Source organism: Macaca nemestrina, chromosome 16, assembly GCF_043159975.1.
Source record: "Macaca nemestrina isolate mMacNem1 chromosome 16, mMacNem.hap1, whole genome shotgun sequence".
NCBI classification, from domain to species: Eukaryota; Metazoa; Chordata; class Mammalia; order Primates; family Cercopithecidae; genus Macaca; species Macaca nemestrina.
The window spans coordinates 86,874,454-86,885,862 of NC_092140.1; the positions used below are offsets into that span (position 1 = coordinate 86,874,454).

The window sequence follows — 11,409 nt, forward strand, 5'->3', positions numbered from 1 at the left end:
GTGTGCTGGCACACCCCTGTAGACCCAGCTACTTGGAAGGCTGAGGTGGAAAGATTGTGCTTGAGCCTGCGAGGTCAAAGCTGCAATGAGCTATGATCACACCACTGCACTCCAGCTGGGTGACAAAGCAAGATCTTGATTAAAAAACAAGACAATTATCTGAGGTAAGTGAGGAGTATACTGTTACTTTAGGAAGCCAGGAACTCTCTCTCTCTCTCTCTCTCTCAGTATATACACATTTTGGTAGGCTGAATAATGTCTCCTCAAAAGATATCTACATCCGAATCCCTAGAACCTATCAACGTAACCTAGTATGACAAAAGACAAGACTTTGCAGGTGTGATTAAGGATTTTGAGATGCAGCAATTTGTCTCAGTGGGCCCTAAATGCAATCACAAGTTTCTTTATAGGAAGGAGGTGGAGGAAGATGATACCACAGAAGAGGAGAAGGCAATGTGACCACAGATGCAGAGATTGATGTGTTTTCCACAGAGTAGTCAGTGAGAACTTTAAAAAGATATAAATCAGATTAAATAATTCCCTGCTTAAACTTTGCAATGGCTTCCCACAGCCCTGTTGTTAAATCCTTATTTTCCCATGGTCACAACAGCCCTCATGATCTGCCCCTGTATACCTCGTTGGTCCTTCCCTTACTATATCCAAGCCCTACTGGCTTTCTTTCTACCACTCCAACAAGCCCAGCTAATTCTGACTTCAGAAGCCCTGCACTGTGCTTTCTCTGCCTGCATCAGCCTTCCCTGGCTTTGCATAGCGGGTTCCTTCTCATCCTTTATATGTGAGCTCCAAAGTCCTCTTAGAAAACCCTGATGTGACCACTCTAACTAAAGTAGCCCCTCACTCCTTCCACATCTTCTTTTGCCATGCCACCTTGTTTATTTCCTTCAGAAATTACCTTGGTTGTTTGTTTCCTTTTATTGTTTGTAACCCTGCCCCACACCCTTCCTGCTAGAATGTACACTCCTTGAAATCAGGGGCACCTTCTGTCATGTTCAACACCGTTTCCTTCTTAACTAGAACAACAGCTTGCTTGTAGTGCTCAACAAATACTTATTGAATAAGTGAGCATATAAATGACTCAAGAACACAAGGTTGCTTTAAAAGAAAAACTTATTCTGATGAAAGCTGAAAGAGATGAAAGATTGATTCACTACGTTGGAGTGTCACAGTCAAAAGCTGTCCTTGGTTGGAAGTTGTTTAGCATCTCTTTTCCATTCCACAGAGAGCTTTAGTAAGGAAAACACACTGAAATGAGTACCCAGAATCTGTACCAGTCTCATGTGTGCTCTTAAATTAACAACGACAATGAAAGAAAAAGAATAAGGAGAAGCAGGAGAAAGAGAGGGACAGGAAGGAAGATGAGGAGGAGGAAAAGGAGGAGGGAGATGAAGAGTAGGAGAGGCGGAAGGAAGGGGAAAATTCACTTTTTTAAAACATTCTTAATTTTCTATAAAGTTTCTTTGGAAAAATTCCAATCTTGCTTCTCAGCTGAATGGAGAAGGAGGATGTTCAATGCAATGGGCATTCAACTGGGGAAATCAGCAGGTAATCTAACAGTCAATTGTTCAGTGGCAGCTGAGATAAAAGAACAGGTGAGCGGAACAAAAAATGAGTAGAGAATCTGTGGCCTTGACTATTCCAGTTAAATCTGAATACGTATATTCAGATTTACCTCCCTGAAAACTTCCACACTATTGTTAGTTTTAATGGTTAAGCCTCACGTAACAAAAACATCCCAACTCAACTGGATTAAACAATAAGGCAAATTTGTATCCTCATAACAGGAAGTTTAGCTGTAGAGCAGCTCCTGAGTTAGCTATTTCAAAGGCTCCTGATCTCACCAGGCACTTGTTCTCTTCCTATCATTCCTCTTGGCTGTCCTCAGCATGGGGCTTGTCCTCAGGCTAGCACTGCATTGCTGGCTGGCGGTAATAGCTCCAGGCATCTCATACAGAGCCCTCCACATCCATCAAAAGAAAGTTATCCATCTTTTTCTGTGCATCTCTTTTTGTCAATGAGGAAGCCCTTCTCAGAATCCCTCTATCAGATTTTTCTTCAGTTCTTATTGGACAGAAATGATGTCTCCTATAACAAATGATTAGCATAAGTACCGCTTCATTGCTTAAGATTATATGAGATTTACCCTTGAGGCAGGTGATGTAGTTTGGGTATTTGTCCCCTACAAATATCAGCTTGAAATTTGATCCCCAGTGTTGAATATGGGGCCTAATGGTAGGTATTTGGGTCATGGGGGTAGATCCCTCATGAATGGCTTGGTGGCATCCTCATGTTGCCTCTCTCAATATGTGGAATGTCTACTCCCCTTTGCCTTCCACCATAATGGGAAGCTTCCTGAGGTACTTACTGGAAGTGGATGATAGCACCATTCTTCTTGTACAGCCTGCAGAACCATAAGCCAAATAAACCTCTTTTCATTATAAATTATGCAACCTCAGGTATTCCTTTATACAACATAAATGGATGAAGATAGTATGTATGTGATTTCTTTCCTGAAATATGGATATGTGAACAAAATCAGAGTACCTCTTCCAAGAAACAGGTTGGGGAATGAATTTTGAGTTGGCAACTAACAGGGTTTGACACGCATCCGTCCTGTGCTCTTTTTCAATTCTTACCTTTCCTCATTTTTGCCTAACACAGATGAAGCTGATATTCCCATTCCTTGAGTAGGTACTTGATATATGAGTCTAATTCAGAAGAGTAGTAGGGGTTGGACCCATAGATCTTGGAGTTATCTGTATAAAGATGGAATTTAAAATGAAGAGACTGAATTAGATGACCTGTAAGTGTGAAAGAGAAGAGGTCCAAGGATTGAGCCTTAAGGCATTCCAATGTTTAGAGATCAGATGTTAAAATGAAACATCAAAGGAGACTGAGAAAGAGAAACCAAAGAGATAGGAAACTAAGAGTATGGTATCTTAGAAGTCAAATGAAGAAATAGTTTCTGGGAGGCAAGAGCAGTCAATTATGTCAATTATAGTTTAAATAGTATGACTAAATTTTAACTACTGGATTTAGCAATGTTGAGGTCATTAAGTTGAGAGGCAAAGAAAAAAGCATGACCAGAGTGAGCTTGAGAGAGAATGGACAGAGAGAATTAGGAGACATCAACTGTCACCAACTGTATTAAAGAGTTTTGCTGTAAAGGGTAGGAGAGAAATGGCACAGTATATGGGACAACACCTGATGGGAATCTTTCAAAAGGTGGAGTTGGGAAGCTGACTCTTCAGGAAAGACAAGAGAGAATTTCTCCGCAATATCTTCAAGTAGAATCCAGGGAATGGAATTCCATTTTCGTGTGCAATACAGGGGTTGACGTTGTTGAGAAGCCAGGATAGTACATCCACATTTAAAAGGAGAGAAAGTGGAATGTACTGTCTCATATGCAGTCAGTCACACATGATAGGAGCACTTGTGGAACCCTCCTTCTGATTGCTTTAATTTTCTCAATTAAATAGTAAGCAAGTTATTAGGTGAGAGGAAGGATGGAAGGGATAATGAACATTTGAGGAAAGTAACAAAATATGAAATAATTTTCAAGAAATGTAGAAAGTAGAATGGGCTAAGGAAATATACAGTATGGTTAACTCGTTTACCTGGATGTTGCTATATATAGAATTCCAAGCTACAGATAGAGTCTAAAATAAGCTCATCTGGGCTTATAATGTACAATGGTAATTAATCTGAGTTTATGAGTTTCCAGAAAAACAAGTTACACTATCTCAGAAGTAGTTGGGAAACCCCCTGTGTAAGAGAGGGAAACTGCTGCAATCTTCATCCAAAGTAGCTTTCCAGCCCCAACATTTATTTTAGTCTTAGACAATTGAAGATTTATGCTAACAAGATAGGTCATGTTAGCATGATCTCTTCCAAACTCACTTCCCAGGGAGCTCTGGGCATTAACATTCTCAGACACGTGTCAGACCTCTCTGGTAAAGAGAGAGCTCTGACCACAGCTCTGTAGGAATTGGTTACCTGGATACATATCAGAATGATTAAAACCATGGGCTCCGATGCCACCTATACTAGAATCCTGACTCCCCTTCTTTCACTGTGTGGCTTGAGTTAGCCACCTAACTTCACTGTGCCTCTTTCTTCATCTATAAGTAGGGATAAAAATAAGGTCGTTATGAGTGTTATTGAATGAAGTAATCAAGTAAAGCATTCAGAACAGTGCCAGCACGCAATAAGAGTTCATAAATATTAACTGCTTTTATGATTGTCAGCATTGTTCAGAACTAAGAGGTACCTGGAATTGGGAACCTAGGAGAATAAATCAAGGACTGGCCCTGCCTAGCTATGAAGATCATGACTGGAGTGGAGGTCACATGAGCTCTGGTGCTTAAAGTCCAAAAGAAATTATTTTGCACGGGGCTTTCAGCACAAAGCTGTTAATTTAAAAATAACAATAGCACTGGGTTAATTATATATAAGTATACATAATAGTTTTGTGCAGCTATATTTACACATGTTGATGTCATTTAATCTTCATGTGAGAGAATTTCCCTGGATAGGAATTGGCATAATCTTGCTATTGCAGATGAGAAGCAACATCTCATCCTGGGGAGCTCTGTGTACCCTGTTCCTTGGTTTCTCCAAGAAGCTAGCTGGACTGGCTAACTTCCCTTACTTGTCACACTGTCTCCAGAAGCTTGCTGGCTGCAGGGACTGCTAAGACTTCCCCCTCCACTTCTCATGTTCAAGGCATTCTGTCTTTATTGCTTCTAGTCTGCAACTATTTGTCTTTTATCTTTCATGTATCTCTCTTTTTTTTTTTGCATTTCTGCAGATGTCCAGTGCATTTCTCCTCTCTGTTTAGGTTCAGTCAGGAAAACACAATTCTCATTTAATCTCTTACTCCTAGCTCTGCAACTTCAAGAGTAAAAGGCAATGTGACTGGGGTACCTGGGGCCTCAGTATCTGCTTGCTCTGTATTTAAGGTGCATCGATTTCATCAAAGGTATATCTTCTAAACTATTTTATTTTATCCTAAAATAAACAGACGTATTATGCTAAATGCTCATAATTTTTTTGAATATGAAACCCAAGATACCAAGAAATTCCACTTCATAAAGTTAACTATGTCAAAAAATATTCCAGGTATCGTTCACTAGCTTCTGCCATGAGGCATACCTGGGTGGAAATCTGGGGGAAGGACTTTGTTATATTTAGTACCTAGGGTACTTCCCTGTCCAAAACTATTAAATGGCTACCATTGCCTTAAGATAAGGCCCAAACCTCCTGACACAGCTTGGAGAGCCCTCCATCATCTGGCCCCATCTACTCCTCTAATCCCATTTCTTCCCAGTTGCCAACCTCTTTTCACATGCTACTCTCCAGCTCTATTGAATTCCTTCTTTCAAATGCCCTATACACTTCCTGTGTCCTGGATCATGACTTCCTCACATTGCATGTGGTTAATTTCTTCTGGCCTTTAACGTATTCATCTCCTTCTCGGGAAATGTGTCTGGTTTACTTCCCCTGCCTAGATGTTCTCCGAGCAACTTGCCCCTTCCTCTGTCATACCACCTCCCATACTTTATTTGATTTCATATACACTTATGAACAAAAAATAAAAGGAAACAACCAACCAAGGTAATTTCTGAAGGAAATAAACAAGGTGGCATGGCAAAAGAAGATGTGGAAGGAGTGAGGGGCTACTTTAGTTAGAGTGGTCACATCAGGGTTTTCTAAGAGGACTTTGGAGCTCACATATAAAGGATGAGAAGGAACCCGCTATGCAAAGCCAGGGAAGGCTGATGCAGGCAGAGAAAGCACAGTGCAGGGCTTCTGAAGTCAGAATTAGCTGGGCTTGTTGGAGTGGTAGAAAGAAAGCCAGTAGGGCTTGGATATAGTAAGGGAAGGACCAACGAGGTATACAGGGGCAGATCATGAGGGCTGTTGTGACCATGGGAAAATAAGGATTTAACAACAGGGCTGTGGGAAGCCATTGCAAAGTTTAAGCAGGGAATTATTTAATCTGATTTATATCTTTTTAAAGTTCTCACTGACTACTCTGTGGAAAACACATCAATCTCTGCATCTGTGGTCACATTGCCTTCTCCTCTTCTGTGGTATCATCTTCCTCCACCTCCTTCCTATAAAGAAACTTGTGATTGCATTTAGGGCCCACTGAGACAAATTGCTGCATCTCAAAATCCTTAATCACACCTGCAAAGTCTTGTCTTTTGTCATACTAGGTTACGTTGATAGGTTCTAGGGATTCGGATGTAGATATCTTTTGAGGAGACATTATTCAGCCTACCAAAATGTGTATATACTGAGAGAGAGAGAGAGAGAGAGAGAGAGAGAGTTCCTGGCTTCCTAAAGTAACAGTATACTCCTCACTTACCTCAGATAATTTTCTCCAGGTCCTGAATCTCATGACCAATTTCCAACACCTGGCCAAAATTTTCAGGCAGATCAAATTCCAGACAAACCCTGCCCAATCTTCTCCACAGTATCATTTTATTAACCAAATTACATCATAACTAAGTTATTAACATATTACTAATGAGGATACCCTGGCATCCAAATGTAATCATTAAGTGGTCCAATAGCCACATTTGAACCTTCGTTGCTGTGGGTGGTCTTGTTAAAGAAAAACAGAAAGCCAGTTACCTTTTCTGACCCACAGTCCTCTGGTTTTGTTAAACATTCATGAATTGTGATTGGACTACAAGATGGGTGTAAAGCGAGGGCCAGTCTCTGAGGTCACACAGAAAGCTTGGAAAATGCAACACAACCGTGTTAATTGAATTAAGAGGAGGGAATATTGCCATCACCACTTTGCCATACATATTCCAGACACAGCACAGAGCTTCCCAGATGACAAGAACAGATGTCACACAAGCAATGGTTTCATAATCATGTGAAATCATTTGTGTGCAAACTGCTTAACAATTAATACTAGGGCAGTGATAGCTAGTGTAGTCATTAAGGTTATAGGTCTAAATGAAATTGTCATCCTTTTAGAGTTTGCTTCATATCTAATAACAATATTCATCAAAGAGATGAGAATATTAACTACAATTAGAAAAATGGCACCTCACCCTTACCTTACTTTATAAGTTACAAATCTCTTTTCACATTAGCTGTTATATGTTATCCTCACAACAACTCTTTGAGACAAGTACTCTTAACTCTGTTTTATAACAAAAAAAAGGGAGGAGGCTCAACCCTAGAACTTACCAATTTGACAAAACTCAGCAAAAGCACACTTATTTTTAAATATGCACATTTTCCATCAGAATAAAAAATGGTAAGCAAATATTCAACTCTAGTTAATGCTATCTATGCTGAAGTATTTAGGGGCAGTATACTAATATCTGCAAATTTACTTTGAAATCCATCAAAAATGTAAGTGGATCAGTGAATGGATAGAGTGATGGATACATGAATAGATATGTGATAAAGAAAATGTTCATGATTAAGGTTAAATGGTGGGATTAGGGTTGTTCACTGTAAAAGTCTTTAAGCTTTGCTGTTTGTTTGAACGTTTTCATAAAATGTTTTGGAGAAAACTGGAGGCTTAAAGAAATTAAATGACTGTCTTCATGTTATAACCTGAGGCTGGACTGGGACCCAAATCCAGTTCATCTGATCCTAATTCCCATGCCTAACATGAGTATTTTAGAAAACTATTATTGTTCAGTGTTTAAGGGAAAGCAGTAGTGCAGGTAAGCACTAAATTCTGGTTAACTAAGAGCTCTGCAAAACCAGGGTGATCTACCATAAAAGGGATGATATGTAAGTAAGGAGAATGCATTTTTAAATCCCATACTGATTCATCTCAGAGAGTTTTGTCCCTTTTATAGTAGTCCCTTTGGGGTGTTTGACATTTATGGTAATGATGCTGTCTTGCTCAGAGCATTGTTGCCCCTCTTACGGGAGCCCTTTCAGAACTTAAAATACCTCATGTATTCTCAGTGATGACAAACCTTTGTCCAAAGGTTTAAAAAAGTTAAAGGTTTAAAGATTAAAAGATCCCAATGTCAGCAGAAGCCCAGTCAGGTGAATGAAACTCAAGGTTTACAATGTCATTTCTGTGCAAAGCTAACTAGTAACTCCAGGGCCTTGGATACTTTTTTGTTTGGTTGGTTGGTTAATTTTGTATTTTAAAATGAGGTATGCCCTCTAAACTAACAAAACTATTTTTCTTGTGTGACACAAAAATGATCTCTGAAACCTACTCTGTGCCAGGGCAGGTCAATGGCAGAGTCCTTCCTATGCCTCCCCCATCCTAGCACTCACCAGTCCTCATGACAGCCACATGTTTAACAGCTGGCTTCTCCAATAGACTGGACACTCCCAAAGCACAGAGATCCTAGAAACTGTCTCACCATACCCCCCAACGCAGTGCCTTTGTTTTTATTTATAAACAATTATTAAAGAGTGAGTCCATGAATGAATAAGTCAACTGATGGACTAATCATGTCGACTGATTCGAGAACTGACCTGACCATATCTTGAGTATATCTGGCCTAATATTTCTACTGCAGTTTAATTTGTTTGGTATGATGTCCCATACATGGAATTCTATGCAGCAACTGAAAAGTAGCAACACCATATGTACAGGTAACAGGTTTTCTGTGGATTTTTTTTTTCTGACTTTTAATTACCATTAATACTTCTTGGCTACCATTCTTGAGTTCTCTAAGTAGACAGTTTCATCTATTGTAAAAAGAAATCTTACTTTTCTATATTTGCCTCTTTTATTTTTTCCTTTCTCTACATTTTCTCTACTTTCTGGTACACATCTCACTGAGATAAGTAACAAGGTAGCCTGAACCCCTCAGTCTTGGCGCTTTCAACTTTTCTACTAAATATAATGGTAACTCCTGGGCTAAGTATATAGTGTTTATTGTGGCCATAAATAAATTTGTCTTTAATACACTTCTAGAGTTTTACTGATTAATGGATTCTGAGTATTTCTGGATTTCTTCTCACTATGTTTTAAGCTTGTGATATGCACTGTTTCATGTTACTGACTACTGTGATGAAGTAGCCAAGATCCAAATTATGTATTTTGCTGCAATGAAAATAATAATATGTACTCTCCAGATTACTGTGAAGTTGGGAGAAAACTGGCAAGCAGATCACCTGAAAGTGCTGGTTACGTGGTAGATGCTGGTGAAAGATTCCCATTGCCTTTCTTGGATTTTGCTCAGCTCTAGAGAACTGTGTCGGCTCCTCCCCATGCATCTGGGCACATTCTGTCCCCAGGTCCTGCCCCTGCTTAGGTATTGTCTTTGCATTTCCATTTCCTGGTTTGGCATATCTCTGGGTCCTGGGGTTCCTCATCTTCCTTCATCCCTGGCTCAGAGTTGGCTTCTTTTCAGACTGTGGCTCTGGCTCTGATTCTGGCTCTGGCTGTGCTTAGGACTTAGCTCCTCCTCTACTTACACACAGCCCCTTCCCCCAAACCCACTCCCACCCTACCCTCCCGCCCCCAACCATGGATCTCCCTAGAGCTCTGCGCCCCCACACTTCTGTACTGCTGCCACTTGACATCAGACGCCAATAGCGGCTTCTTGCCAGACATGCCAACTGGGTTTAAACCCTTGGGTTTGACAATAAAGAAGAGAAAGGAATTGTTTACAACAAGAAGTTAGGCCAAAAAATGAATTTTAGAAATTCATTTGAGATTGATAATGTCACCCCCATAAAACCACTCCTTAGGAAATCTGAACAAACTGAGTGAAAACTTACTGGTTGTTCTCATTGAGGCTGGACCCCAGGATTCTGACCTTGATTCAGGATCAGGGGATCCTGATCTTGATTCAGGATCAGGAAATTCACTTCCGTGGGGGTGCCCTGGTCCGTCCTGGTTTCCAGCTGACTGCGGCCAGCTGCTTCCACAGCAGGAGGAATTTCCTCCGTGGTGCTGGGGGCCCATGACCTGAGATGCGGGGGAGAGATCCCAGCAGACGTGTTCCACACGGACCATCCGTGAGAATGGCTGACCCCACCTGAATGACTTGCTGCTGCAGCTGGACTGTGAGGCTGACCTCCCCAGCGGTGTGGCGCTGGGGTCGCTGCACCTGCAGAATGCCACAGTGGGAGCCAGTACCAGCTGCCAGGTCGCTGGTGGGGGGACCCAACAGAGAGGGAGGCATCTCTCATGCTCCCCAGGGGTTGTCAATGTGATGGTGACCCCTGAGGTGGAAAAATTCATTAAAAATGAATAATTTCTCAAAACCACTACAGGCAACTCCCAGGTACGAAGCCTAATTGAATGCCACTTTTTAAGAACCAGTTTAGTCCTAAGTTAGAGGTGGCAGAAATCTTCATACTACTTGCAAATCAGCTGCGGTGCTTTAACCAATTTCTGCAGTGTTCTAAGTTCTATTAAAGCTTACACTGAAAATGCTTAGTTAACAAATGTACTTTATCAATACAAAACAGATAAGTGTTCACCTACTATTTTTAGGCAATAGCTAGGCAACCCACTGTGTTTCCTTCATCATTTTAGCTACTGAGCTGCTAGAAGTCTGTACTCTAGTAAGAAAAAAAATCACTTATTTTTTACTCAGGTTTCTGATACAACCATTTTATATCCCTCCTTCCTTTACTGTGTTAGTCTTGTCATTTTATTCTTGCATTATTACATAAAAACAAACAATCTTGTCATTTTATAATTGCATTATTACATAAAAACAATCACTTGGGGTCTTCATTGTGTTGCATCTGTGTAGTTTTTAAAAAGAAGGAAAAAAAGTAATTTTCCCTTTTACTCTCCCTATAGAAAGGCTAGCAAGGCCTTAGGGGTTGAGTTCCGAAGTTTACTGTCTTTAGGGGAATTTACAGTTATTTTGTATTTCAAGGACTAAAGCTCTAAATAATCCACCCACCCCACTGCCATGCTGCCCCAAAACTGTGTTTGGAAATGCTCAGCACTTTTGAAAAAGACAAAAAAGTAGATGAGCATCTGGACTGGAGACTTGTGCTTTGACTGATAAGGATGAAAGACAGAGTAAGTGGTATTGCTTTTCCAAGCCCTCAGAACTGGGAGACAAGAGAGGGGACTATGGGTAGCAGACACCTGTAAACACCTGTAGGCTCCAGTAACCACTCCTGCATAGCACCCCAAAGGTGGTAGGTCCTCAGATAAAGGTGACGGTATGCATACCAAGTGCCTTGGTCCTGTCAACTGAAGAATGACCAGGCTCACACATTTGGAAAGGAGGGCTTTATTACTCATAAAGGGTTGCAGCCTGCAAGGTGACCATTCTAACAGTATGGGAAAGCATAGCTTCTGGCAGAAGCCAGAAACAGACAGACACCTGGAAGGCGGGGGCAAAGGGAACAGGAACAGAGTGACTAAAACATGCACGTGTGTAACTGAGCTTCACGCCTCTTCATGAGTCA

At 40.8% G+C, this 11,409-nt stretch overlaps 1 non-coding gene across 1 annotated transcript; it reads left to right on the forward strand.

The window, feature by feature from the left end:
* Window positions 1-9,683: 9,683 nt before the first annotated feature.
* On the forward strand, window positions 9,684-9,777 carry LOC112428469 (small nucleolar RNA SNORD116). Its single transcript, XR_003020411.1, has one exon. It is a non-coding gene; the product is annotated as a small nucleolar RNA SNORD116 (small nucleolar RNA).
* The last annotated feature ends 1,632 nt before the right edge of the window (window positions 9,778-11,409 follow it).